Source organism: Lycorma delicatula, chromosome 5 (genome assembly GCF_047948215.1).
Source record: "Lycorma delicatula isolate Av1 chromosome 5, ASM4794821v1, whole genome shotgun sequence".
Lineage (NCBI taxonomy): Eukaryota > Metazoa > Arthropoda > Insecta > Hemiptera > Fulgoridae > Lycorma > Lycorma delicatula.
In genome coordinates, this window is record NC_134459.1 from 56,407,910 (window position 1) to 56,435,469 (window position 27,560).

General features: G+C 29.6%; 2 protein-coding genes across 9 annotated transcripts in view; one reads left to right on the plus strand and one right to left on the minus strand.

The window, feature by feature from the left end:
• LOC142324971 (COMM domain-containing protein 4) overlaps window positions 1-27,560 on the plus strand; it is a 454,946-nt gene that overhangs the window by 86,631 nt on the left and 340,755 nt on the right. For all 8 annotated transcript variants that reach the window (XM_075366153.1, XM_075366152.1, XM_075366155.1 and 5 more), the window contains exon 2: window positions 9,758-9,819. The gene's annotated coding sequence lies outside the window, so the exon portion shown is untranslated. The remainder of the gene's footprint in view (window positions 1-9,757; window positions 9,820-27,560) is intronic.
• Window positions 1-27,560, minus strand: part of LOC142324970 (uncharacterized) — a 256,615-nt gene that overhangs the window by 62,872 nt on the left and 166,183 nt on the right. The gene's annotated exons all lie outside the window — the stretch shown is intronic.

A 27,560-nucleotide genomic window follows, 5' to 3' on the forward strand; every position in this document is an offset into this window, starting at 1 on the left:
AGTACCCAAGGAAGTCATGTAGTGTCCGCATGAGATTTTAAAAAAAATTGTTTTGGAATATTTGTTGTTTAGTTTTTTTTTTAATTTATATTTGTTTTTTTACTATTAACAGTTTGTTATTTGTTATTTACAGTTATCGATGAATTTTTAAACAATAGAAATAAGTATTCAATTACAAATGTTTATATTATTCAAACATTTTTTGTGATTTCTCTTAGCAAATTTGGATAATCATTTAGCATAGTTCAATTTCTTGTATGGAAAATAAATATATAACCTAATATTTTCTAAAACTTGTTTATTTATCTTCTTGAAGGATTAAATTAAATTGAAATTTATGCAGACATATTTGTTTCAGTTTGATGTAGTAGTTTTTATATTCTGTATCAAAAATTGTTTTGAGCGCAGGTGTGGCCTGATAAAATGACTAATAATACTAATGGAGGTTGGCACCAGTGTTAAACTGATAACTGACTTGTCTATGTGTTACTGCTATGTATGCTTGTGGTTTCTCGATCGTTATAGTAGAAACCTGAGTTGGAAAAAATTTCGAACAGTTTCATGTTTTATAAAAAAATAAATAACGTATAAATTCCTTAAATAAATTTATTTGCTGTTTTTCACACTAATTTTAATATCTGATTTTGTTTGTACCACATATTTCCCGGTTTTAGCGATATATGCAGCTATAGCTATAACGGGAAAGTGTATAGTCCGGTAAAAAAAAAAAAAAAAAAGAGAAAAAAATTCGTCTTTAGAGACATCAAAAAACTTTTAATAAAAAATTAAATCGTAAACAATCTGCGAAAAAAGTTTTATACCAGTGCTCGCAAATCCAAAAAATCCACTTTTGTCAGACGGATGTTTTTGCGTATGTACTCATATATGTTGTCCTGTATTTATAATCTTATAACTCTGGACTCCATTGACCGATTTTCTTCAAACTTGGTACCTTCGAAGGGAAAGAAGGTATTAGATTTTTACAGAAATTGGGAAAAGGAGGGGAGGTGTTTGGGCTGAAATAAAATTTCAAATCTTTACCAAAGGACTTAGCAAAGAAACTGTCTTATAAAAGTTGATATTTTTTAATCAAGATCACAATTTGTCAAAACGTTTATTTAATATTCACCACATCTCCAATAAAAAATGACTATATTTATATATATTTAGCCATATCTTGATTCAGAATGAGAGTCTTTGCATCTATATTTTCTACATCCTCAAACCTTTAAACCACTATAAAAACCTTTTGCTTATTCCACTTCAACGGTCTGCAATAAAAAAAAATATTCTTTTAATGCTCTCAATGAGGGCTTATTACTGCAGTTAAGAAAAACTCCAAAATCTAAATTTGTTGAACTTTGGGCTTTTTTGAACACTTTTGGTCCAGTCGATTGCAATCAAAAGGGGAGGTGCACAACTAGATGTTATAACAGTCCTAAATTCAAAATGTCAACATCCTACGGCTAATCGTTTTTGAGTTATGCTAGATTACGTACTTATAGTCGTTACCCCGAAACTATTCAGAATGGATTCAGGAATGGTCAAAATGGATATTTCCGTTAAAATCTGAAAACCGGAATTTTTCGCGATCACAGTACTTCTTTACTTTGCACAAGGAAGTAAAAATTATCCAAACATTTTTACCCTCTTCTAGAAAATTACAACTTTTTTTTTTAGAATTATGTCTGTATCTTTTATTTTTTAAATTATTTTATTAAGTTCCTTTTCTAAATTTATTATCACCGCTTATTGATTACTCTTAAAAATTGATTTTTCCCGAATGCTTCCCCTTGAGTATGGTAGCTCCCAAAAAGAAAAAAAAGATTTTCGCGATTTCAAATATGTGGAAAAAATATTTATAATTTTGGTTATTGTTTTTCAAATAAAAAGGAAATAAAATAAAGGTAGAAGAAATAAAGCTTAAAATGATTGAACTGCATAAACAAAAATGGACTATCGGCTGCTTTAAATTTACTTATTTTTCTAATACTCGTAACTTATGATAGAGGTAAAGTTTTTGTACTATAAATAAAATCCTGCCTCTATTGTATATATTGAAATATAGAAGTTCACATATGCTAAATGTTGGTTACGAAATATTGTGTATGTGTATCTGCTTGAACGCACGTAACGATTTTGAGTGTAGTAACATATGTGTTAATTAAATGGTTTCGAATTTATATGACATTGATTAGGAATGTATTAGTCTATTAGATCCGAACATTTGATGTACAATTAGCTATTGTTATATTTTTTGAACGATTTTATATTATAGTTTCTTTTATATTTTTTAGTATTTAACATATGATATGTTTCTAATGTATTTATAATATATTTTTTTGAGAAGAATGTTAAATTATGTTATTGAGTGAAAAAAAAAATTGTTTATTTTATTAAAAACTATTTTGTGTAATTTATTGCAGTTCATGTATATAATGTGATTTTAAATTTAAATTTAACATGAAAATAATATTTTTAGATATTTGTGTATAGTATAACGCTTTAGATTGATGTGAGAATATTAGGCGATGTAAGACGACAAAGATGTTCTATTTAAAATTTTTGTTATTAACAGAAAAATGATAGGTTGGTTGACATTAATATAAACATTTTTAAAAGGTCCACTTTATTCGCAAGTTCTTTTCAATTAATTATATGAAAGAAGAATTCCTGTTCTTATTCATTGTTATTATATTCACTGTTCTTTTTCATTGGGGTATTTTGTTTTCGAATATTTGTTTTGTGTTTTCTCTTTAGTGTTATTGTTTTATGTTATTTTTTTTGAGATTGGTGTTATTGTTCTTGGCATAGTTGTTGATAAAGTTACTGATCTGTATTCTGTGTTATTTTGTTATTTGTTGGTTTCTGATTTACGTCAGTGTTTTAGTTCGTTTATGTTTTACTTTTTGCGTTTTGGATATAGAATCGTGTTTTGATGTTTGTTCTTGGTAGTTGTTTTTCTTGTTAGTTATTTTCTTATTAATGTGTTCGGTTGTCGCTTATGTTTTTGGTTGATTTTCTCTCAGGTTCTGTTGCAGGTTTACCTCTCTGCTTCTGTTCATGTATTTGTTTTGGGAATAACTGTTGGTGTCAATGATTTTTTTTTATTTTGATTTATGATTTTTTGTTTGTTCATGATTTATATTACTGTGTTACGGTATTTTCTGTATTTTTCTTTATGATTAGATCCGTTTCTGTGAACGTAGCTCGAGTTATTTTTTTTGTCTCTGGGTTATTTCAATCGTTTTAGATTAGTGAACGATCAAAAGAGAAAAAAAAAATTACCTCGATCGGCGTAGTCTTATTTAAGACTACATTTTGTTAGACACGTTAGGCATTTACACCGGGAATGTCACACGTGGCATTCGCATTGGTGACATCTTGACTGTGGCCAGACTGCAATATTTCTTGAGGTTTTGAAGATGACCTCCGGTAAAGCCCCTAAGAGCTAGGTACAGTTAGGATGACGTGACGATTGGATCCGTCACTTGGCGGGTGTTCCCTTCGGGGTCAAGATGTTCTTATATATCCTAAAATTTGGTTAATAAAGTGCAGAAGAGGTGTAATATTACAAACAGTTAAAGAAAGGCCATAACCAATGATGAAAATTTATATCCAGAGTTGTAGAAGAGCATGTAAAAAAAAGTGGTAGAATATTTTCTGCACCAAATAATTCTGTGCAGTCTGGAACGTATAATATTGGACAGTGAATAATGGAATTTTAAATATAAGAAACAGGAGAATCATCTAATGGGTTGGGGATATAATGATGAACCGATGTCAAGTTTACAGATTGGATTTCCACCCCGGATAAAGGTGTTGAATTCTAAAAAGAAATGGTTGGCAATGATTTACTGAAATCGAGAAGAAAATTTGCTTATAGAAGTAAATCTTATACTGTAAATTTCTGTTGAAATGAATGAACTAGAATATCATCAAACTAAATAAAAAGGAGTGCATCGGAGAGTGGACACTGGACAGAAGCGAAGCTTCTTTCCCAATATTATATGAATTATTAATGGCGCAAAATAACGTATACTCAGTACACAAAAAATGATAAAGTTTTATTTTATTAATAACAAATATGAACTAACAATGATTACATTAACGTAACAAATAAAAATTACAAATATGAGCTGATCGCCGGCCTCCGTGGCGCGAGTGGTAGCGTCTCGGCCTTTCATCCGGAGGTCCCGGGTTCGAATCCCGATCAGGCATGGCATTTTTACACACGCTACAAATCATTATTCTCATCCTCTAAAGCACGCCTAACGTTGGACCTGGAGGTTAAACAAAAAAAATTAAAAAATATGAGCTGATCAAAAACCGTTCACAAATGAGTAACAGCATCATTCTTTGTACGCGATTTTTTAATCAACTATTTATTTTAATTGGTTTCAGAGTTATAGCGAAATAAAATTTTAATTAATGAAATTTTTTGATCTTACAATGGGTAGGCACATCGGTTCGAATCAGCCTTCATATACATTTTTTTTAAATTTAAATGTATTGATATATTAATAATTATTAACCTCTGATTGTGAAAAAATGTTTACAGTAAATAACAATAGTTCAATAACAAAAAACATATGAAAAAAAATCCGAAGTTATTAGTGAAATTAAATTTTTTGTACTTTTCATTTTAATTCAAAAAATGTTTACAGAGATTAATAATTAGTAATAAATCAATATATTTAAATTAAAAGAAAAAGGTTAAAAAATATATCTATATGATGTCGTATTCGAACCTACATATATAAAATGCGACTCCGCAAAAAAATTTGTCGCAAAAATTAAAAATTTGTCACATTTGTGACAAAAAAATGTCGCAAAATTTAATAGGCACCATCTGATTTTTCTCAGTTGACTCACTATCCCGAAGCCTGCGTTAAGACGTTAAGAAGCTTGCTTCAATAATTATATCTATTAATTTATTTTACATATCCTTTTTTAATTTGATTTAACTTTTAAAATATTTTATTCATTTCTGTTAAAAATAAAATAGTTTTTGAGAATATTTTGATTTTTCGTGATTTTAAGAAAAATTACCGACTGGAAAAAAAATTTGTAACAATTCTGTAAATAAAAATTACCCAAAACAAGACTCTACTAAAAAAAAAATGCTTGCTTAAAAATAAATTTTACAAGTTACTTGGTTGATGAAATTTAATATAAATAAATTCTAAAATGAATCGAATAAAAAAAAATCATTGGCAAATATTACTAAAAAAATTTCTTTGACAGATCTGTTACGTTCCACTTTTGCCGTGGGTGCTGCTACCTAGCGAGGGCTAGAGCTCTCCGGTCATTATGATGTAGATTAGTGGTCATTATGATGTAGCGACTTCTATTCTATGAATTCGGCCCCAGAATCTGACCCAGAGACGTCGTTTTGTACATTCACTCCGGATGGACGCGCATACTAATGTTCGGATGAACTCTCTTTTATTTGTATATTTATATGTTATTAAGTTCAATTATATGTGTTACGTTATATGATACATTCAATTATATGTTATCGAAATGTCAAGACGACAAGAAATTAAATAACAATTCAATAAGCAACAAGGCGTTTCAATTCATCACCTATGCATCTACAGTTCATACTCGCTCTAAAACCTACCACAAAAATTTTACGGTCCTCCACATCGCAAGGGATCTAACAAGATCAAACATTATGGCACCTGGGATTGGTTAATTTAGTTAAGGGAGAAAGTGTTGTAGGTAAAAACTGTACGAAAAAACAAAGCTATTAAAATACATAAATCAAATAATTGAAGATGCAAGATTTATAGTCCAGTAAAAGTAAAAGGAAATATACAATAGAAAATAAAAATTAACATTTATGTTCATTTTTATCTAGATTAATCTTTCAGTAATTAACGAATCACAGGACGATCAAGATCGCTTGTTGTTTAAATGATGCTAAATAGAACATTTTTTTTTTTTCTCCATATTTTTTTATAAAAATAAAAAATTCAACGTGCCTTTCTAACGCTTATAAAATTTTTTTTAATTCTTGTACAAAAGAAAAGCAATTTTTTTACTGGAGTCTTTATTTTCGAACAAATGTAGGAATATAGTAGTCGGCTCTATGCATTTTACCCGTTTCTCCCGATCCCTGTAGCCCTGAATCGTGCTATGGACCTATTGGTACCTGAAAGTGCAAATAAAGATGCTCATAATTTTAATTTTCCTTCTTTTTTTAATAAAAAAATAAACGATAAGAAATATATTATTTTTATTAGTCTTGTAGTAACAAATCAAGTAATGAGAAATCAGTATAGCTCATTAGATAGACTAATCATAATCGGATATAAAAAAATATCCTTCTGATTGTTTATGCAATTTACATGTGGGTATAGTTTTTTTTAATTTTATAAATTGGAATAAAAAGTTTATAAAGGTGATTTCAGTTCGTAAAATTTGTGTGCAAGGTTAACCTCTATTTTTTAAGGAGAAAGAGGTGTCAATTAGTATGACAGGTACTTTAAAAATGCTATTTTATAAGGAATCCTTTATTAAAACTTGTTTGTATCGTAAATATTTGTTTAAATTATACGTAAGTTTATTATTAGATAGATTAAATTTATTTTATCGTGGAAATATTTTGAATTAATTAAAATTTGATATAATTTCTAAAATATATTTATTTACTTTTTTTATACATTTTTAAATTAATTTATTAACTTTAATGTGTTTATTTTTTTTTTAATATTTGAATTTCTAATAATATTTATACGTAACCTTTGGGGAAATTTAATTTTAGTTGATAGCAGTCTGTAGTATTTTTCACAATTACTGTACCGTGATTCTTGTTTTTCGCATCAGTATTTTTCATATTTTACTCGTACAAAAAACTTTAAGCACGTTACATCTACCGGAATTTTTCCTTTTTTATATTATACTTTAATATATTGTTTAAACGAATACAATTTAAGTTTTTTTTTTTTTTTTGAATAAATTGTTTGGATTCTTTTTAATAATAGTAATGACTTTATTTTAATCATACCATTAATTCTTCAACGCTGACTAGCTATTATTATTATTATTAGCAGTAGTATTGTAGTGATTCTGTAATACTGAAAGACCGAAGTTCATATCCGTTTTTAATTTAATATTACTTTAGGTTCGGTTATTCATATTCCCAGTTTTGGCTTGTTTAATCCGGTAAACGAAAAATTTGTTCTTCGGTGGAGGCAATTTGAATATAAACAAAAGTTAAACCACATTTATTACCCACGAAGGAACGGAGACTGTATATGCGTTTGGGGTAAGAGGTGAGTGTGTGTGTATCTGTCTATTACCATTTTTCTCAAAACTTACTAGACCGATTTCGATACGGTTTTTTTCATTACGTAGGTATCACTTCAGAGCAGGGTCTTAGACATGTTTTACGGTTATAGGCCATCAGGGGGCACTGCATTAGATCTGTTTCTACTGGACCGATTTCGATGCGGTTTTTTTCATTGTATAGGTATAACTTCAGAGCAGTCTCTTAGATTAGTTTTAAGGTTATAAGCCGCCAGGAGGCGAGACAGTAGATATGTTCCTTCAAAACGGCTTCGAGATTGTTTTTAAATTATTAATTTTATCCCTTGTTTGATATAATGAAGGTAATAAGATCAGTTTGGTAGATTAACGTGTTGGAGAATTATCCGTAAATTAAATCGAAATAAAAAAATATTATTTATATATATATATTGTAATGCAATTATATAAGTAAATTAAGAATCGATTAATCTTTTTTCAAGTTTGTAGGAGTTAAAACATTGAGAATTAGAATGCAGTTATCGAAATCTAATTCATATGATAATTTTTTTTGTAATCGAAAATGAATTATGTAATTTCTTTTTATCGCTAACCGTAAATTATTTTTTACGAAAAAATTTGAGTCCTTCTAGTATAAAATCAAGATAAAAACTGTACGACACGTGTATAATATCTTAAATTATAATAATGCATGCATTGAGATTTAACTCGTACTGTAATATGTAGTTTTATTTTTCCGGCTGTGCCGGAAAAATAATGCTGGCGCTATTGTTGTCGCGTCAGCATAACTATGAAGGAAAAATATAGCGATCGGCAAAAATTTTGGGTTTCGGTGGTTTTAAATATATCGATATTTCAAGACCTTCTTAGTTCCTTAATTTTTGTTAATAACTCCGTCCTTTTTTTTTCTTCAGGGGATGAAATGAAATGACAATTTTTTTAGCGTGTGAAAATGCCATGCTTGACCGGGATTCGAACCTGGGACCTCCGGATGAAATATCTCCGACCTGGCTCAACATAAATTCTTCAAAAAGGCTCAAAAAAGTTTTAAAAATGAAGCATCAAAATTTGAAAACATTAAAAAAGAAGAAGGGTTAGTTTTCCCCATGTTTATTTATTTTTGTCTTTTTTTGTAATGGTCATAGAAAATGTAGTTTTAGTATTATGAAAATACTTCCAAAGTTTTTAAGACAATCGTATATATAAATGAGGATATTTTTCCTTCATATCTCGAAAAGTCGTTGACCAGAAAATTGACGATGGCACAGATGCATAGAATTGGATAGACCTATTAAAATAAAAAGTTTCTACAATAAATAAATTTTTACCCCCAAATATTAAAGGGACGGAATGATTCCCGTGATTATATATATATATTTTTTTAACTTTAATTTTGATAATTGAAAATCCAACTGTATGTCATATTAATATTGAAACTTTAAAATCGGGAGTCGATTGGAATCCAGTTTAAGAAATACATTTTTTTATAATCTCTGATGCTTTATCCTTTTTATAAATGGCTGTTATTAAAAATGTTACTGTAGAGCAAGAAGATTAAATAGGACTTAGATCTTTATACCAAAAAGTTTTATTTTTTCATAATTATATTTTTAATACTGTGCAATTTTAAAAGTAATAACGTCATTTGATCAAGGAAGTAAATTTTTTCCCAAATTCGTTTACTGAACGTTTTGATCTTTTAGGCAAATGCGAGCCAAATCTATTTTCTGTATCCGATCAATCACAATAAAAAAACCTATTTTCATTATTGTTAATAGTAAAGTGATTATAAACATTAATAAGTTATATTTAATAATAATAATATTCTTAATTTTTTTTATTATTATTTAGTAAAATTATTAATTTGATGGGAAATCATATTGTTTGATTTTTACATTCGTAAAAGCCGAAAAATAATAATATTTAAAACTGAATAATATTTATTTAACAATTTTATTTTATTTTATTATATTCATTTAAATTTTTTTTTGAACGTACGGGACAGCGCCGGAAAAGCTTTACAATCCTTTGCCGGCTTTGAAAAAGAGTATATCTTTAAATTTTTTCCATTATCCCATAGTTTTGTCATCGAAAGTATTTTTAAACATGTTTTATAATATCTCACAGAGTACCTAAAAACAGGATTGAATTATGCTATGTTTTATGTAACTCTTTACTGATTTAACAAATCATTCTAATCCATTTTTTAAAATGCTTTTCATTGAAGAAAACGATTAAAAATAGATATTATGTCAATTTATAAAGGCCATTAATATAAAAAATAATTTTATATATTTTATCTGTGAAATAATGTTTACATTTTACACTAAACGTTAATGTTGGGAGTCATTGCTAATTTGTTATTATTTGTTATTTTATATATATATATATATATATATATATATATATATATATATATATATATATATATAGATTTATTGTTAATAATAAGTAAATTAATTTTGAATTTTGTTAATTACAGGTTTGGATTTCATTTACGCTTTTCATGCCTGGATTAGATCCTGTAGTTTTCAATTAAATAAGGTTAGTATTGAAATATAACGCTGAGTAAAATTTTCTTGATATTTATTTAGCGTGTCACCAAAATACACCACCAATTACAGTAAAAAATTACAAACAGACATTTAACAAATTAGTATAAGTTACTGATTCTGGAGTCGCCATCAGGAAACCTTCAGGATTCCCTTCCTAAGCTATGTTTGTATTTTCATCAGACTCACAAAGGGACGTCGGTGTTTTACCCCATTTATACAGGATATAGGCGCATCTACCATGCTAAGTTCGTATTCTGTTTAGCGTTGACCATGTCTTAGGCGGCAAGTCAAAACCCGGCGGCTTTTGAGTAATACATGGGATTTGGTTATTCTGCTTTGTGGTCCATTCTCGACGCCAGGCGTCAGGTTAGGTTAAATCCTTCCTCTGTGGCAGCAGTTGCTGTTTTGATAGGTGGCTTTCTAGATCGAAGGCATCCACGATTGGCATTCTCAATGTCCTCATGTATTGGTAGGTTTCGATTGTCCATAATCTTCGTGTACTCTTACAAGAGAGTTCATACGGCGCAGGTTTGGGGGTGGTATGTGGCTCAATACCGGGAGCCGTTCCACAGCAGTAGACCTGATAATCCCGGCAATCATTCTCATAGTGTTATTAAGCTGAGCATCAATTCTATGACATTAGGGCTGTTAAGCCACACTGGCACACAATATTCAGCAGCCGGAAGACGAAATTAAAAATTACAATTTTTAATTTCTTTCATTTAAATTTTGATTCTGTAATTCCACAAATTGTTAGGCAATGATATTTAACAATTATTTCATTTTGACAAAAGATTTACTTGAATATTATAACTATTATTTTTAAAAAAATAAAAAATAAATGTGTAAATGTTTTGTTATATAATAATATGGAGGAGCTTTAGGGTTGATATGCTGGAGTAAGGTCCAGTAAATGCAGGTAATATCATCAAACTCACCGTGTTGGTCTAGTGGTTAACGCGTCTTCCCAAATCAGCTTATTTGGAAGTCGAGAGTTACAGCGTCCAAGTCCTAGTTAACCCAGTTATTTTTACACGGATTTGAATACTAGAACGTGGATACCGGTGTTCTTTGGCGGTTGGGTTTCAATTAACCACACATCTCAGGAACGGTCGAACTGAGAATGTACAAGACTACACTTCATTTACACTTATACATATCATCCTCATTCATCCTCTGAAGAATTATCTAAACGGTAGTTACCGGAGGCTAAACAGGAAAAAGAAAGAAAAGGTATTATCATCAGCACAGGACAGGGTTTCCTGGAGTAGAATAGCGACTGCGGTAACTACCATAGATAAATCTAAGGCAGTAGAAGAACAAGAAGATAAGCCGGAAGAAGTTAGTCAACCTGAGGCAGAATAGCCGTTGCTGGATGGTTGTGGGCGGCCAGCCGCGTAGGTCGGGCGGCGGGGGCTCTCCGGAGTCGTCGTCCGTCAGTGGCTCCTCGAGAACGCTGTCTTGGCGTTCTATCAGCATGCGTTCTATGCTGTCTTGGCGTTATAGGAAAAATTTGAGCGACCAAATAAATTAAAATTTCCGTTTTTAGTAAATTTACATTTACGGATAGGTAAATGGATTTTTTTTTAATCTTCTACTTGTGTTAGCTGAAGAAACTTATAACGGGACATTCCTTGAATGTTATAACTTTTATATTTCTCTAAAGTTTCCGTAAAATTATTAATTTTTGAGAAATTTTTCTTTGAAAATGCCATTGTACGGCGTTGAGACCTGGGACGATCAAGGTGGAAGACCGGAGAGAATTGGCACATTCGAAATGTAGGTCTACAGAAGATTGTTCCAGGTCGCTTGGACGGAAAAACGACGCACAACTCGATTGTAAACGAGCTGAGTATACAGAGGAGATTGTCTGCAGTATGCTTCCAGCACATCCACCATGGGTTTTCGGCCATATATTCGGTAGGCCCGGCAAAAATTTTGAGAAGCTAGTTATACTTCCGTATACAGAGAAAAATCAAGGCCATCCTGACCCCGAAAAGGAAGACACCCGCCATGTGACGGATTTAAGCGCCACACCACCTCCTCTGTACGTAGCCCTGAGGGGCTTTACCGGAGGTCATCTTCAAAGACCTCAAGATATATTTAATTTTGCCTCAGTCAGGATGCCACCGATGCGAATACCACAAGCGAAATTCCCATCGGTATAAGACACGTATACAGATCCTACTGTTAATTCAAGTCTTAAAGAAAACCTTACCGATTGAGCTGATCCGCGAAACTCACCCTAAGGTAGAGCGAGCCCAACACGCAATGCCAACAAGCATGCAACAACTAAACAACGCAAACACCAATAAAACAATAACTTAAAAACAACAAACACAAAAATACCACAGCAGATCACGCGGAAGACCGCCGAAGAGATGACTGGACCAAATTGAGGAAGCGATTGGAAAACGCTAGGCACATTGATTCCAGCTCCAGTGGACCGTGAGCTAAGGCGGAGGATTGTCAGCGGGATGCGAATCGGGTCACCGGCTCTCAGACACGAGAGGAAGGATTATTGATTATGGTGATTAATATACTATTAAAGTTGTTTACAAAATGTGTCATATCTGATTTCGAATTAATATCTTATCTTGATGAAAACTTTTTAATTTTTTAGATAAGATGGCTGACGGACAATAAAGTATTTTTTAAATTTTATCTACTGTACATTTTTTTCTAAGTAAATTTTGAAAAATCATTTTCCAAAGCCTGGCATGACCTTCTTTTAGACTTATGCTCAACTTACAATTATAGAATAAAGTAAATTATGTACGTGCGTACGTCTCTGTGCCCCCTTTTGAAACCCTTCTGCATTTTTGCAGTTTTATTAATCACTTTTGTTGATATTAGTTTAATAAATTACGATAAAACAATTTTTAACGTGAATATAGTACAATATAATAAAATTAAACCTCGTGTTTAGTATTTAGTTTGATGTATATCGTGAACGTTTATCGGTTTATGAGATATTCAGTAATAACTATGTGACAGGCAATCCATCATATTTTGAGAAAATAAAGTCACACGACCGTAGTGCATAGTTTTTTCTTTTATTTTATTGCTGTTTTTGTTTGCTCTTTCTTCACTTCCTCCTTGTTTTCTTTCCTTATTCACATGTTAATCAACTATTCTAATTTTTTTCTTTAACCCAGGTATTGCTTGGAGTAAAATTAATAAGTAGAGTAATCCTTTAAATGCTTTTTATTTATTTAATTTTTTTTGTATGAAAAAAACTAACTTTGTTGGTTTTTTCAATATGGTCTTTCTTAATTTCAAAATTTACTGGAAACAATTCATTTATTAAAAACTAAAAAAACGAAACGTTCAGTTTCTTTTGTTTAGTTTATGATTTTTAATTTAACTAGAATTACTCTCCCTGTTGGTAAAATAGAATAAAAAACTAATATTAGTGTTTTATTATTAGCCAAACATTTACCGTAAAGGTTTAGCTTGTATTGTTTAATATCACGTCAAGCACTCCTGAGTAATGGTGTTACTTCAACCTGTGGTTAGTTTAACGACTTCAAAAAACGGGTTAAATGAGAATTGAAAACTAAATAAAATTAATTTCATGTTTAAGTAAATTTGATTTTTGGCCGGTAAAATTAAAAATGTATAATTTACAGTAATTTATAATTATATTAACATTTTTTTTTAAAACGTTTAGATGTGTAGTCGTTTAGTCTAAATCACCAACGACGCTTAAAACCGTTCCGATTTATAAAGGATAGGCTATAAAATTACTGAAACATTTAACGTAGAATTGTAATGTTAAACATTTTTTTTTTTCAAATAAACCGTATTTACTTTGAATGTAGTTGCCTTAAAATGTATGCGACTTCGAATAAATTATCTTTTAAAGACTGAAATAAGCTGAAAAACGAAGCTAAAATTATTCGATGAGTATACTGCTTATCTTATGAAAATTAGTATTCCGGTTGAGAATTTTGTTTATAATTTGGTTTAAATAGTTTTACAGTGCTTGTATGTAAATGTGTAGGATTAAGGTCTAGGTCAGAATCGTAGTGTTTAGTAAACATTAGACTAGCCCGCCTAATATAAAAGTAAGTAAATAATGTTAATATTCTTGTGCTGTTTATGTTAACGGAGGTTTTATTGGATATTACAATCGCTAAATTCCAATTTAGGAAGTTATATAGACTTAGTTTATTTACTGTTCTGATTACTGATTGTGAACTGTTTTCATTTCTGATTGGTATATTGATTGGTTGGTTGTATTTCTATAAAAGGTTTTGTAAAATCAATGGAAAAAAGAATAATCTGTTTGCATTTTTCCTACGGTTATGGTTGACACCGTGTTTGTTGAAATTACGTCTCTATAAAAATGTTAACCTTGGAATTTTCAATTCGGTGAGAGAGTAAAAATGTTTTGGGCGCGTTCAGAAAATAACAATACTGATGTGTTTTTATGATGCCAGTCTATTTTTTTTTAACAATTTCATATATTCAAGTAAAATATAATTACGTATTTGAATTCTTCAGAGTCAATCTAACTTGTTAAATCCATTTTGTCTAATCTCTTCGTAGAAATTCCTAGAAAAGTACTTTCCGGGTGTTACAGTATTAAACGCAGGTAAATTTAAAAATAACACTCATGGATTTTTTTGGCCTCTACTTTACAAAAGATATGAAATCTTGGTTGATATACAACAAAAAAATATTTATATATATTATATATAAGGTATCCCACGAAGAAACTTTCAGGTAATATTGTAATGGGGAAAATAATGAAAAAATTCGAAACGCTTTGTAGTAAAATAACTGTTAAACGACTAGTAAATGTGAAAGATTTAGTAACAAAAACTTGAAGAGAATTTAATTCTGAGAAAATTCATGTAAATACAGCCCTATAAAAAGTAAATAAAAACTTTTAAGTATCGGTTTTTACTTCCTTGTACAAAGTAAAGGAAATATTGTGATCGCGAAAAATTTCGTTTTTCAGATTTCAACAGAAATATTCATTTTGACCATCCCTGAATCCATTTTGACTTGTTTCGGCATGACGTCTCTGCGGACGTATCTCGCATAACTCAAAAATGATTAGCCGTCGGATGTTGAAATTTTGGATTTAGGACTGTTGTAACATCTAGTTGTGCACCTCCTCTTTTGATTCATTCGATTGAACCAAAAGTGTTCCAAAAAAAACCCAAATTCGAAAAACATTTGGATTTTGTACTTTTTCTTAACTGCAGTAATAAACCTCATTGAGAGCTTTTCAGCGATATATCATAAGTAGTAGTTATTTTCATTGGTTACAGGGTTATACAAATAAAATTTTAATTAATGAAATATTTGGATCTTACAAGGGAAGGCACATCGGTTCGTATCCGACTTCATTTATTTTATTTTTTATTAATATATTGATTTGTTCATAATTATTAACGTTTGATTGTAAAAAAATTTACAATAAATAATATTCTATAATAACAATAAAAAAAAAAGAAAAAATATCAGAAGTTATTAATGAAATAAAATTTTATGTACTTTTCATTTTAAAAAAATTGTATATGTAATTTAATAGGCGTACAAGGAAGTCATGTGGTGTCTGCATCAGATTTTTTACTGAACCAAAACGAAAAACAGACAAAAAGTCGATTATTCTTTCTGTACCATATAAACAATGTTATTAATAAACAAAAAATAAAATAAAATACATGAAATAATAAATAGTAAGAAAATAAAAAACTTCAGTTGACAGTAATTGTTCCAAATATACCAGTAATAGGACATTAGTTAACAAAATTATTAACTCTGCTAAATTTTTTAAAAAACCTAATTCAGTGGTGAGTAGATGTCTAATGAAATTTCTATATCTGAATTAAAGTTGGTTGAAATTTATGTGTACTGTTTGTATCTTTTCAAAAATTACCAGAATAGGCTTGGAAATAACATTTAATCATTTATTCTTGATCAGCGGGTTAAGGAATAATCAACTCTCATATTGTTAAAGATAGGATTTCAAATAAATCTTCTTAACTTCACTGTGTAATCTGTTATCTTGAAACATTGTTGGTTTTTTTTTTTTGTAAATGAAGTGTTTTCAAATTGAGAACAATTTAAAAATCTTATCAAAAGAATTTTAGTGAATTAATTTCAATAAACGGGATTTTATTAACTTCATTTAATTACTGGAGTTTAATATTTATCAATAGGACTGTTTTAAGCCGTTAATCTTTTTCTTTCTATTTTCTAAATGATGCTTTATCACGTTTAAGTAAATATCTACCTTTATCGTAAAATTAAGAGAAAAGTTTGCAATTAATCGTTTTTTTATTCCCTAATTTACGTTTTGTAATATTTCGAGAAAGATTTTGACTGGCCTACCTAATCATTTTTTTCTTTTTGCTTGATGAATTAATTCGCCACAGAAGCTTGCAGAGAAGCTTGGGAATATGAAAAGGACATTTTGTAATGTAGGAAAAATGCCATGGCTGACCGATATACATACTCGGAGGCGTATGAAAGACGGAGGCTCTACCACTCCACCACGGAAATAGACAATTTTCTGATTAATCTAAAACAAAATCTAGAAATTTTACTTTTAGTTAATTTTTTCTTCAAGAAAACTAATATGAGCATAAGGGTAACAGAATAATAATTTCTAATCCATGGTGTGGGATTATATTTAATTTTTATTTTGTAAACAAATATCAGAAACTGTCATTCACATTGATGTTAACTTTTAATCTAAAAAAAGAAGAATTTCGTATACCGTATGTATCATAATAAATATCGGGGATTTAAAACTATTTACTATTTCTCAAATTTCATATACGTTGATTAATTATACGTGAAATAAAAGAGTAACTCACACAGTTTTAGCTGTGCGCAAGCTTATAAATTGTTTTCTGTACCATCCTCTTAAAAGCGCTAATAGCGAAGATGATGACTCCCCCCCCCCAAAACAGAAAGCGTTCTGTGTTTTGCAGTTTGAATCTGTAATTACCGTTCAACGTGCGTTCCGTTTGAAGTTCCATTGTGATCCTCCGACTGACAATAATATTCGTAGATGGTATAAACGATTTGAAACTACTGGCTGTATTTGTAAAAGGAAAATTACAGAACGACCGAGTGTGTATGAAGACAATGTTGAACGCGTAAGAGGGTCTTTTGTGCTTAGTCCTAGGAAATCCGTTTGGAAGGCTGGCTGGGAATTAGCAATTCCAGTGACGTCTGTACGGAGGATTTTAAGGAGACCCTTACAACTCGTCCATATCGTTTACAACTGTTAAAAACTCTGAAGCCTATAGATACGGTTTGTGGGCTGACGTCACAAATGAAATGACGCACAGAGACTGAAGACTTTCTTTATCGTGTCGTATTCAGTGACGAATCAACATTTCACGTTAATGGAAAAGTAAAAACTCATAATGTGCATATCTTAGGATCAGAAAATCCTCACGAAATATTGCAGTGTGAACGAGATTCCCCAAAATTGAATGTTTTTTATGGCGTATCCCGACGGAAAGTTTACGGGCAATTCTTTTTCGCGGAAGCAAGTGTGTCTGGAATGAACTTTCTTGATATGCTACGATTAAGGCTCTTTCTACAACTGCAATACGAACTACAGAACTTTAATTGGCAACAAGATGGTGCGCCTCCTTACTGGCATAATACTGTAAGTGATTGGTTGAATGAAATTCTCCCTGACCGCTGGATCGATCGCCGGAGACTAGATGACACAGCTTATTTGCCGTGGCCTTCACGTTCACCCGATATGATCCCGTGCGAATTTTTTGTAGAGGTTTATAAAGGATCAAATGTATGTACCACAGTTACCGGCTGATCTACCCGATTTGAGGGAGAGGATTGAAACTGCTGTCGCATCATTATTCCAGATTTGCAGATTAAAAAATGGGATGAACTCTCCTATCGGTTGGATGTCTTCCGCGTGATGAATGGTGTTCATATTGAACACTTTCAAGAAAAGCTGTTTGAGTTGCTCTTTCATTTCTTGTGTAATTTATCAATGTAAATAAAACTTGATAAATATTACGTAACTTTAAACACCCGATATTAATTTTGAAACGCACGGTATTTATGTGTTTTATTTTCCGATCTTCACAAAATATGTTCTGTGTTTAATATTCGTATAGGGGAAACATTTCTTCGTGAATATTTTGAATGCAAGACATCTGCTGGATTTCATTTGCAATATAACGGTACATTTACTGTAAAAATTTTAGAAAAAGGTTCGTACGATCGTTCTTGTATATTTATCGAAAAAACCCGAGATGATTTTAATCGGTCCATTTTTATGACATGTAAAACAATTAGAAATAGAATAAATTAAATCGGTTTTATTTTTTTATAGTTTATTTAATATTATTTCGCAAAACTATTAGCTGCTATATCGAAATAACAGTCTATACATTTTTAATTACGTCATTTAACATCGACATATCAAAGGTGAAAAAACAAAACGAAATGGATTGTAAATTGTATAGGAATCCCGCCCTAAGTGTAAATTTAGGGGTAAAATCCATTATGTTTGTTCCAAATTGATTGTAATTTAGAGTACACGTTCAATTAAGCATATTGCTATGTATTCCTGAGACAGAACGATACAGTACTAATTGACTATATGATGGAATAACTATTAAATCGACCAGATTTCTTTATATTTTGGAAAATATTTTTCTTTACAAGTTTCAGTATTTTTACCGCGTTATTGTGTTTAATGGAATATTATGATATATTTCCCAATAGGCGTATACATTATCATAAGTAGTCGTATGGGGATTAAATCAGTTCCTTATCTCCATGATTACAAATGACCTTTGGCACTGCCTTTGATTATCTTAACTTATTAATTAGACGTAACGTAATGGTATTGGAGTGTTTACATCAGTAATTAGAGTAAACACTTGCCTTTATCATTTTGCATCCGTATATATTCCTACATTTTGCATATATTCCCATGTAATCCAGTATGGCATGTAATGTAGATTAGATGCTCTTACAGTTTTGTGTTTTTTTTTGTACCCGTTTGTGTGCACGTTTTATAATTTTTTATGTTATAATTTATTAATGTTATTAATTTTTTCATAGTCGAATAGTTTTATTAACGGAATTTTTCTGAGGGTTATGGGACACCTGTGGCCCTATAATAAGTTTCTTCCAGATAACTGTGTTTTTTCTTTTTTTTAAAGAAAATGTTTACTCTTTACGTAGAATTCTTAACGATTGAAAGTTTGGATTGTTACTAAGTATTAATATATAGCTTGTATTGTACTGATATTAAAGTTATTTTCGCGCTAAAAGTAAAGAAAATTAACCTATGCATTAATGTAAGAAATAAGGTTCTATACGCATTCTTAATTCAGAAGTGTACGCATTCTTAACAGATTAAGTTATCGTAATAGTTGTTATCTGTGATAACAGTTGAGACCTTTTCACATGACAGACATGACTAAATTTATACTATGACGACCAGTTTTTGTGATTTTAAATTTACTTTTTACATAATTTAATTTTAATTATATAAATTGAAGAATAACTTTTCCTGAATGACCGAAAGTGCTAGAAAAGACTCTGCGGACGAATTGGTAAGGTTGAATTTCAGTTATTAATATATAAACAATATGTATAAACTGTGCCATATTTGAAAAACTTAACTTTTATTATTGCTTATTTTTGTTTGGATTAGTTTCCCATGAAAATAAAAATATTTATCTATCTGTAGATATGGTTGATATTAACCAATTTGGTTATTATTTTGATTTATCATAGTAATTTAGATTAAGAAACATAAAGATTGTTAAATCCGTATTCATTTTAAATACCCTTTAGCTCTGGGTCATAAATATTGCCTTAAATAATATATATATATATATATATATATATGTGTGTGGTGTGTGTGTGTGTGTGTGTGTGTGTGTGTGTGTGTGTGTGTGTGTCACATTTCCCATCCCGATATTTTTTCACTTTGTTGATATTAATTCTAACACTTTGTTTTGCAATTATGATGATACGATTTATACAGCTTCTATATTACGTTTGTTTATTGTAAAACTAATAAATATTTTTTTATTTTATTCTTGTAATTAAATTCAAATTTTATTTACTTTGTTAATTTCACGTAAAATTATTTTTTTTAATCTCACTGTTTAAAAATATAATATTTAAATAGAATACAGTTTATAGTTACTCTGATCTATTCAATAAATATATTTTAACATCTGAAGCAGTTGAAACATACGTCATTCAGGTAGACTAACAGATTTCAGGTAGTCTTACTGTCTGAAGTATTAAGTACAGTACGGGAAACCTTTTTTGCCAAATATTTTCAAAATATTTGAAATATTTGAATATATAATATTTACAATATTATATATTGTATGTATACTTTATTAGCAAAAAATGTATGTATTAATAAAAATCATAAATAATATTTTTGGGTTAATTTGGTTTTCATACTTTTGAATTGGTTATTACGCGACAAATTATTTAGCTTTATTTCCTGAATAACGGCTTAAGAAAAATTGCGAAAAATTATTCTTAGTGTCCATTAAAATATTAAAATTTGAATTACCCTAATATTCAATAAATTTTAAAAAAATAACGTGTAAACCTTTTTGGGATAATGATTTAAAGATCTTTCACTATAGTTATCATATTTAACTGTAAAATTATTAACCTTACTTTCAGATATCAGTTTAGATGGCAATTACATTTACCATTTTTGAATGTAAAATTACATTTAAAAACAGATATAGCAGCTGTGAAAATTAAGTCATTTGATAATTTAAAATAAAATTAATTATTAAAATTTTACAGGAAAATAGGGTTGAAATATAGATAAGGTTATGTAAAACGCATACACAAATCATTCAATTGTGATAAAGTAGGAAAACCAAAAAAAAAAAGAGCGAGCTCAAGTATTGAAAGGAAGGAATTGAGGCAAGGATGTAGTCCATCCTGTTTCCTTTTCAACTTGTGTTAAAGGCGACAAAGAAATTTAACGAAATATTTAAGAAAAGAATAACAATCCAAAGAGAAAATGAAGATGATGAAATATGCTGTTGATTTTATTTTCTTTATGGAAACGAAAAATTAATTTATTCAGTTACTGAATGTCTTGGTTTCAAAGTTAAAAAAAAATTAATTTAAATGTAAATAAAAGAAAAAGAAAGAAAGAAATTGAATAAGTTTGGCAAGCAAGGGGATAGTAAGAAATAAAATATTAAGATGTAATAGGTTAGAAGATGCAAACTTTTATCGAATAGGTTGTAAATCATTAAAATTATTCGAAGATAATTTTATTATGTTGTATTTAATTGATAATTACTATAATTACTTTTTAAGTGAACTAACGACCACTTAAAAACGATTCGATACCGCGCCTCTATTAAGGGAGTTATGATGTTTTTGTCTTCAAAACCCCATTTTTTCCACCTCCTGGGCCAATGGTTGGTGGCATCAGAAAACTTTACTGGAATAAGTTTTAGCCCCATATCCAAACAAATAATAGGAACTTTAAACGAATTCGATGTTTTACGTAATAAAAAGGTTATAGCAAGAGTTTGCTTTTTCGAAAAAGCCCTCCCATTTCCATTCCCATGGTCCGATTTTGGCTGTTAACGAACTATACCGAGATTTTGGGACGAGTTATTTTTAAGTAGCAATTTAAAAATGATTGGCGCAAAAGTACAGCAGTTATCGTGTCAACAAGAAAGTGAAATATATATAAATTTCTGAGCTGACAGTGGTTTTGGGATCTGGGGGATGTGAAACGAGAAGATATGTCGAAATTTTCCAGAAGTCGAATCATGGTATCCAGTGCAATAGGTAGCTTTCTTATGAAATCTACCTAAAAGAGAATAAGTAAGGCAGTTCAAAAATTTTTAGGTAGAAACGTGTAATAGTTGGTAAAATTTAAGGATAAAAAAATATATTTTTGAATGTATCTATGAACGTAAACGTAAAAAAATTCTTAAGATTATGAAATGAAGAAACTTATATGTACTTATGAACTAAAATTAATAAAAATTGCAAGATAGTAAAGAAAATTGATTGTTGCATAAATGTATGAAATAGAGAAAACTATAATAACTGAAAAAGGAGAATATAGCATGTAAAAAAAAAAAAATTAGTAATTACGTTGAGGAGTTCGAACCAAAATCTATTATTATCAGAAAAATGAGTTGATAATTTTTTGAGGCAATCTAGTGCTGATAGATGATAGCAATACATATGTCTAAATTTAAAGATGAAATCGTATAAAGATAAAAGAATTAAGTGTTAACACAGGTGATTCTTACATTGAAATCAGAAATTATAAATAACTCTTACATTAAAAAAAAAAAAAAAATTGAGCTGTTGAACTGGATGATATACCATCAGAATCACTGTCTTGTGTTAGTAGAAACAGGTCTGAATAGATAATATAAATTGGTTTACAAAAGTTTACGAGTAAGAAGTTCATTGAATTAAGAAAAAAAGGTGTTGTGGCCACATCAAATAATTATGGGAACTTCTGCACTATCAGGTTTAGTTGTACTAGATAAAACTAGTTAGGTTTTAGGAAGATCGTGAGTACAAGGTACAAGACAGGGATATTATTGTCTTCAGATTAATCTTTGAAGGAAAGTTTAGGAAAAAAGAACATACATAGAATTTAGATCTAGAAAAGGTGTTTGATAATAAAAAATGGAACAAAATGTTTAAAATTTTTATTGAAAATTGGATTTAGATAAAAGAAAAGAAGATAATGGCTTGTATATAAAAATTAGGAAGCAGTGATGACAGTAGAACATGAAGAAAAACAGGTTCCGATTCAGAATGGAGTCAGATAAGAATATTTTCCTCTGATACCATTGCTTTTCAATTGATATGTAGAAGTAAAACAACGATTAAAGTATAATTTATCGAATTGAGTTTGTTCAAACGATTGTAGTCAAGGATTTTAACAGGAAAATCAGAATAACTGATCTTGAGAAGTACGCACTGCTTAAATTTCGTCGGGATTTAAATTTCAAGCTGAAATAATTTGATCGGAAAATTCAATTTAATCCTTTTATCATTTTAGGACCTACATTTTCTTTTAAGTAAGTACGAATAAAAGAAAAAAAATATGCTTATGAAAATGTAATTTTTGTTAAAGCTCAATTCGGAACCTATTTTCTTCTACTTTAATGTTTTTAACTTTATTCGCAAAATATTAAATTCTTCGTGAATGAAATGCGGAATTTGATTTTTTAAATCTAAATTTTTTTGACCAGTACATTGAAACATTTTCAGAAACTAACAGTTGTTTCTATTCACATATAATTACATTTTATTATATATATTCACATATTGTTATATAAACAAGAGATAAATATTAAAAATTAAAAAACACGACTGCCAAAAAACATTGCTGACAAACATTCCTCTTTAATATAGGCTAAGTAAAGAGCGTGAAGTTAAAAATGTTTTATATATTATTTGTATATACTCGTAATGTTTGCAGTCATTTAAAAACACTAGTAAGACAAAAACTTCACACGTATGAGATACGAGGTTTCCGAATCAGTCATAATGAAGCCTTGTTATGCGAGTTATTCAAAAACCCTCATTCATCTGACAGATTTTAAAATGTTTTTTATGTTTATTTAAACATATATAGCCTATGACACTCCCGGTGATGTAAGGATTCCAACGCGGTGTTATACATCTAAACCGGTTCAGCCGTTCAGTTGTTGCGGTGCAACAAACATACATCCTAAACACATCGCACTCCTTTTTGGGCTGTCGTTTAAAAATGACTAATTTCCTCAATAAAATCTTGTTGTTTATGTTTTTTCTAAATAGAGTTTAAAGCAAAATGTTTAAAAACCTCTTCATTTACCTATCATGATTCTATTAATGTCCCGTAGGATAATTTATTTTCAATTTTTAATTTTTTTATAAAAAAATTTCTGTGTTTTTCAATGACTATTAAAAATATCTTTAACAGAAAATTATATAGATCTGAATCATAGAAACACAATTCAATTTAAAAAAACTTTTGCGCTGTTCCGCGCAAGAAGACCGACTTTTCCTTTACGATGCACTTACTGTTTAGCAGTCAGAAACGTACCGATCTTCAGAGTACAACGCAATATATACTTTGTATTAACAGGTAGACCCTACACACAATCATTACGTTAACTCGGTCACCACTTAATACTCAACCTACGCATAAGCGCGTGTGTAAAATATACCACTAAACAGTCAACATAACCTAACCCACCGGGTTGATCTAGTGGTTAACGCGTCTTCCCAAATCAGCTGATTTGGAAGCCGAGAGTTACAGCGTTCAAGTCCTAGTAAAGCCAGTTATTTTTACACGGATTTGAATACTAGATCGTGGATACCGGTGTTCTTTGGTGGTTGGGTTTCAATTAACCACACATCTCAGGAACGGTCGAACTGAGAATGTACAAGACTGACTACTACACTTCATTTACACTTATACATATCATCCTCATTCATCCTCTGAAGAATTATCTAAACGGTAGTTACCGGAGGCTAAACAGGAAAAATAAAGTCAACATAACCTCAAATTTAGGTTATATTGACTGAATAGTGGTGTATTTTACACCACAAATTGTACCTCAAACTTTTAACCTCAAATTGAGATTATGTAGTCTGTTGTCGACCTTAAATTAACCTAACTCAAAAACGACTCGACCAATCTTCATCAAATTTCCACACGCACAATTTCAGATACACTACTACAGCATTTCTAAATTTAAATGAAATTGATTGACTAGTGTTGTTGATTTTCGAGATACAAAATCTTTTACATAGGATTATAATATATTTAAACTACAATTTTAGTGAATGGTATTTTCGTACTCCTCATACCTCAAAACTTTAAGAAAATTCATTTTCACCCCTCGATCCCACCATGCGACCGAAAATAATAAAGGTACTTTTCTTCAAAAAGAGATAAAAAAATAAATTTATTAAAAAATTATTTATTTTTTATCAGTACGTGACAACTAGGTTTGGAGTACAATAGGGTACTGTAATCTAACATTAAAAGTTTAACATCTGTAGAAATATATAGTTTAAATTAGTTTATGATTTTTTATGTGGAGACAAAACATTTATTTTTTTTTGTTATTGTATATATCTACGTGCCATTTTAGATATTTACACAAAATTAAACATATTCGATTTTATAATTTTGTGTTGTAGTCGATTAGAATACAAAAGTTTACCTCGCAGTACATTAATAAAAAAATTTCACTCGCCTTAGATGTTTTATTTTATTAAACTTTCTTTGTTTATCTTACAAGCATTGTATTCGTTAATTTTTTACGTTTAATTTTCTAGAATTTTTGGTATTTTCCTTATTTTGTTTCTTTAATTTTCTTTAGGTACTCATTGTAATTTTTTTCATTTTATTTCTTTGAAGTAGTATTGTTTTAGAAGATTTTCGGTTTTACTTGTTTTTTATGAATTTAAATTCTAAATCTTGGTATTTAGCTAATTTAATATTTAATTAATTTTTTTTGTTCGTTTTGTCATTTTTTCATCCTACGTTTGTTTTAATAAAACGATTACATGAAATTTTGATGTTATAACAGTTGTTATTGTTATCCTAATGTTATTATTTGTAGTTGTTTTATCCTGTAGGGTGTTATTATGTTTTAAATTGTTGTAGGGTGGAGTTAAAACTGTATTCTGAAATAGGATTAGACTTATTCCGTTAAGTGAATAAATACCTACACGAAAACAGTGAGCATTTAATTTATGCATACGTAAAATAATTTGTGTCCGTAATTTTAGACAAGTAGTTAACAGTTTGCTCGTTCATTTGCATCAAGCTGAATATTTAATTGCGATACTCGGATCCAGTTTTTACTTTCTTAGCGTATTTTATTTAAAAAATTATCTTTAATCGCCTGTTTGTATTTTTTGACACACGTGAATTACACGCGTCATCTTTTTTCCTCATAAAAAGGATGTTTGTTTATTATTTGCCTATATTTTTATTTTAGTTACCATTGGCGCGGAGCGGACCAATAGTGGTGTGCCGGGCAGCTGTACACGGTGACTCTCTCTCAGCCAACTCTCTCTTGCTAGAAGCAGACCGTTGTCAATTAATTTACAGATTATTCAATTTAATTTTTAAGTGTAGATTATTTTTATTTATATTTTATATTTGTATTTTTATTAATGTGTTTTAATACTTTTATTTACAGTCGCATCAACAATTAAAGTCATTAGCGACTTACCAGTGTATGTATCTAGCGACCGTTACAGTAACTGTACCGGTAAATTTATAGTCTTGAACAAACTGAGGTCGACTATTCCTGAGACTTGTAGTTAATTGAAACCCAATTATTATTTATTAATTTCATTTATTTAATTTTATTAATAAAAGAAAGGGATTATTTGTTAATATTTAGCAGTAAAAAAAAGGATTTTTTTAGCGGAAAAGAGTCGTTGGCGCGCATCCGGCCGCACATCACCTGGTCCACTCTGCCAATAACAGCAGCTGAACCGGCAATTAACACAACCACACGAACACACACACACACACAAGACTAAAGGAAGAAACCTATTATAAATATGGCGAGCGTTTAACATTATTTCTATTAATAATTATTAAATTATATACCTAATCACTGCTTAAGCCTATTTTAAATATAAAAGCACCAAAATGTTCACAAAAATATTTTCTACGCATTAATATTTCTTTTCTTAAAATATTTTTGTAAAATACGTAATATTCTCACAAACATGAGGATACGAACGCGTCGAGGATCCAGGAAGCAGAGCCCCTGGCTAGATGGTCGGGAAAAGTATACACACTACTGTATACTTTTCTTATGGTATTTTATAAATAAATTAATTTAAAAAACAATATGAGATATCTTTAATAAAAGGGTAAGCCTATACGTAATTTAATTAATTTTATTTTTCTTGTTTAAGAAAAGTCGAAGCTGTGTGAAGTTTTAATTTTGAATGAAAACTTTAATAGAAGAATATAAGAATGTCTTTGTGAAATCTAAACTCTCTTTTTTATTTTATTACGTACAACGACTTTTGATCTCTAAAGTTTTTTGATTATTTCTTTGTGAAAAAGGTAATGACATCGGAAGTGTTTTCACTTAATAGATTGATGATTGTTTTAGTTTATATTTTTCTTTGTTTAGTGAAGCGGTTAATGACGATTATAATTATAATGATGATTACAATGACAAAATCTCATTTAAATTTGTAGCCGATTTTACGCTTAAGTTTTATTTAAATAAAAATAATACTAATAATATAATCTAAAATGAAGATCCAGCACTTTTGTGTTAGGTAAAATTTTCCTCTTTTTTTTTTAATAACCGTTTCAAATATTTATTTTTGAAAATACAATAATGTTATAGTTACTTATATATTTTATTATTTTCGTTTTGTTGTATTAAACTTTTAGTTTTCAATTAGTATTAAGTTTACGATCCACTTTCTGCTTGAAATTAGTGTTCTGAAATTCCTTCAAATCTACACAAATGTATATTGTAGATGAATGGTTTTTTTAAAAGTAAAAACATTATTTTTTAACCTTATTTATTAACCTACTATTATAAAAAAAAAATTGGTCTTGGATAACAAAACTGAATATTCAAGGGTTTTTTAACAATGTTTTCAGCCATCTTGTTTTTTTCTTCATACTGTTGTAATAGTAGATCAAAGCTGTTCATTATATTTTGTAGCATTTGCTTACTTATATTT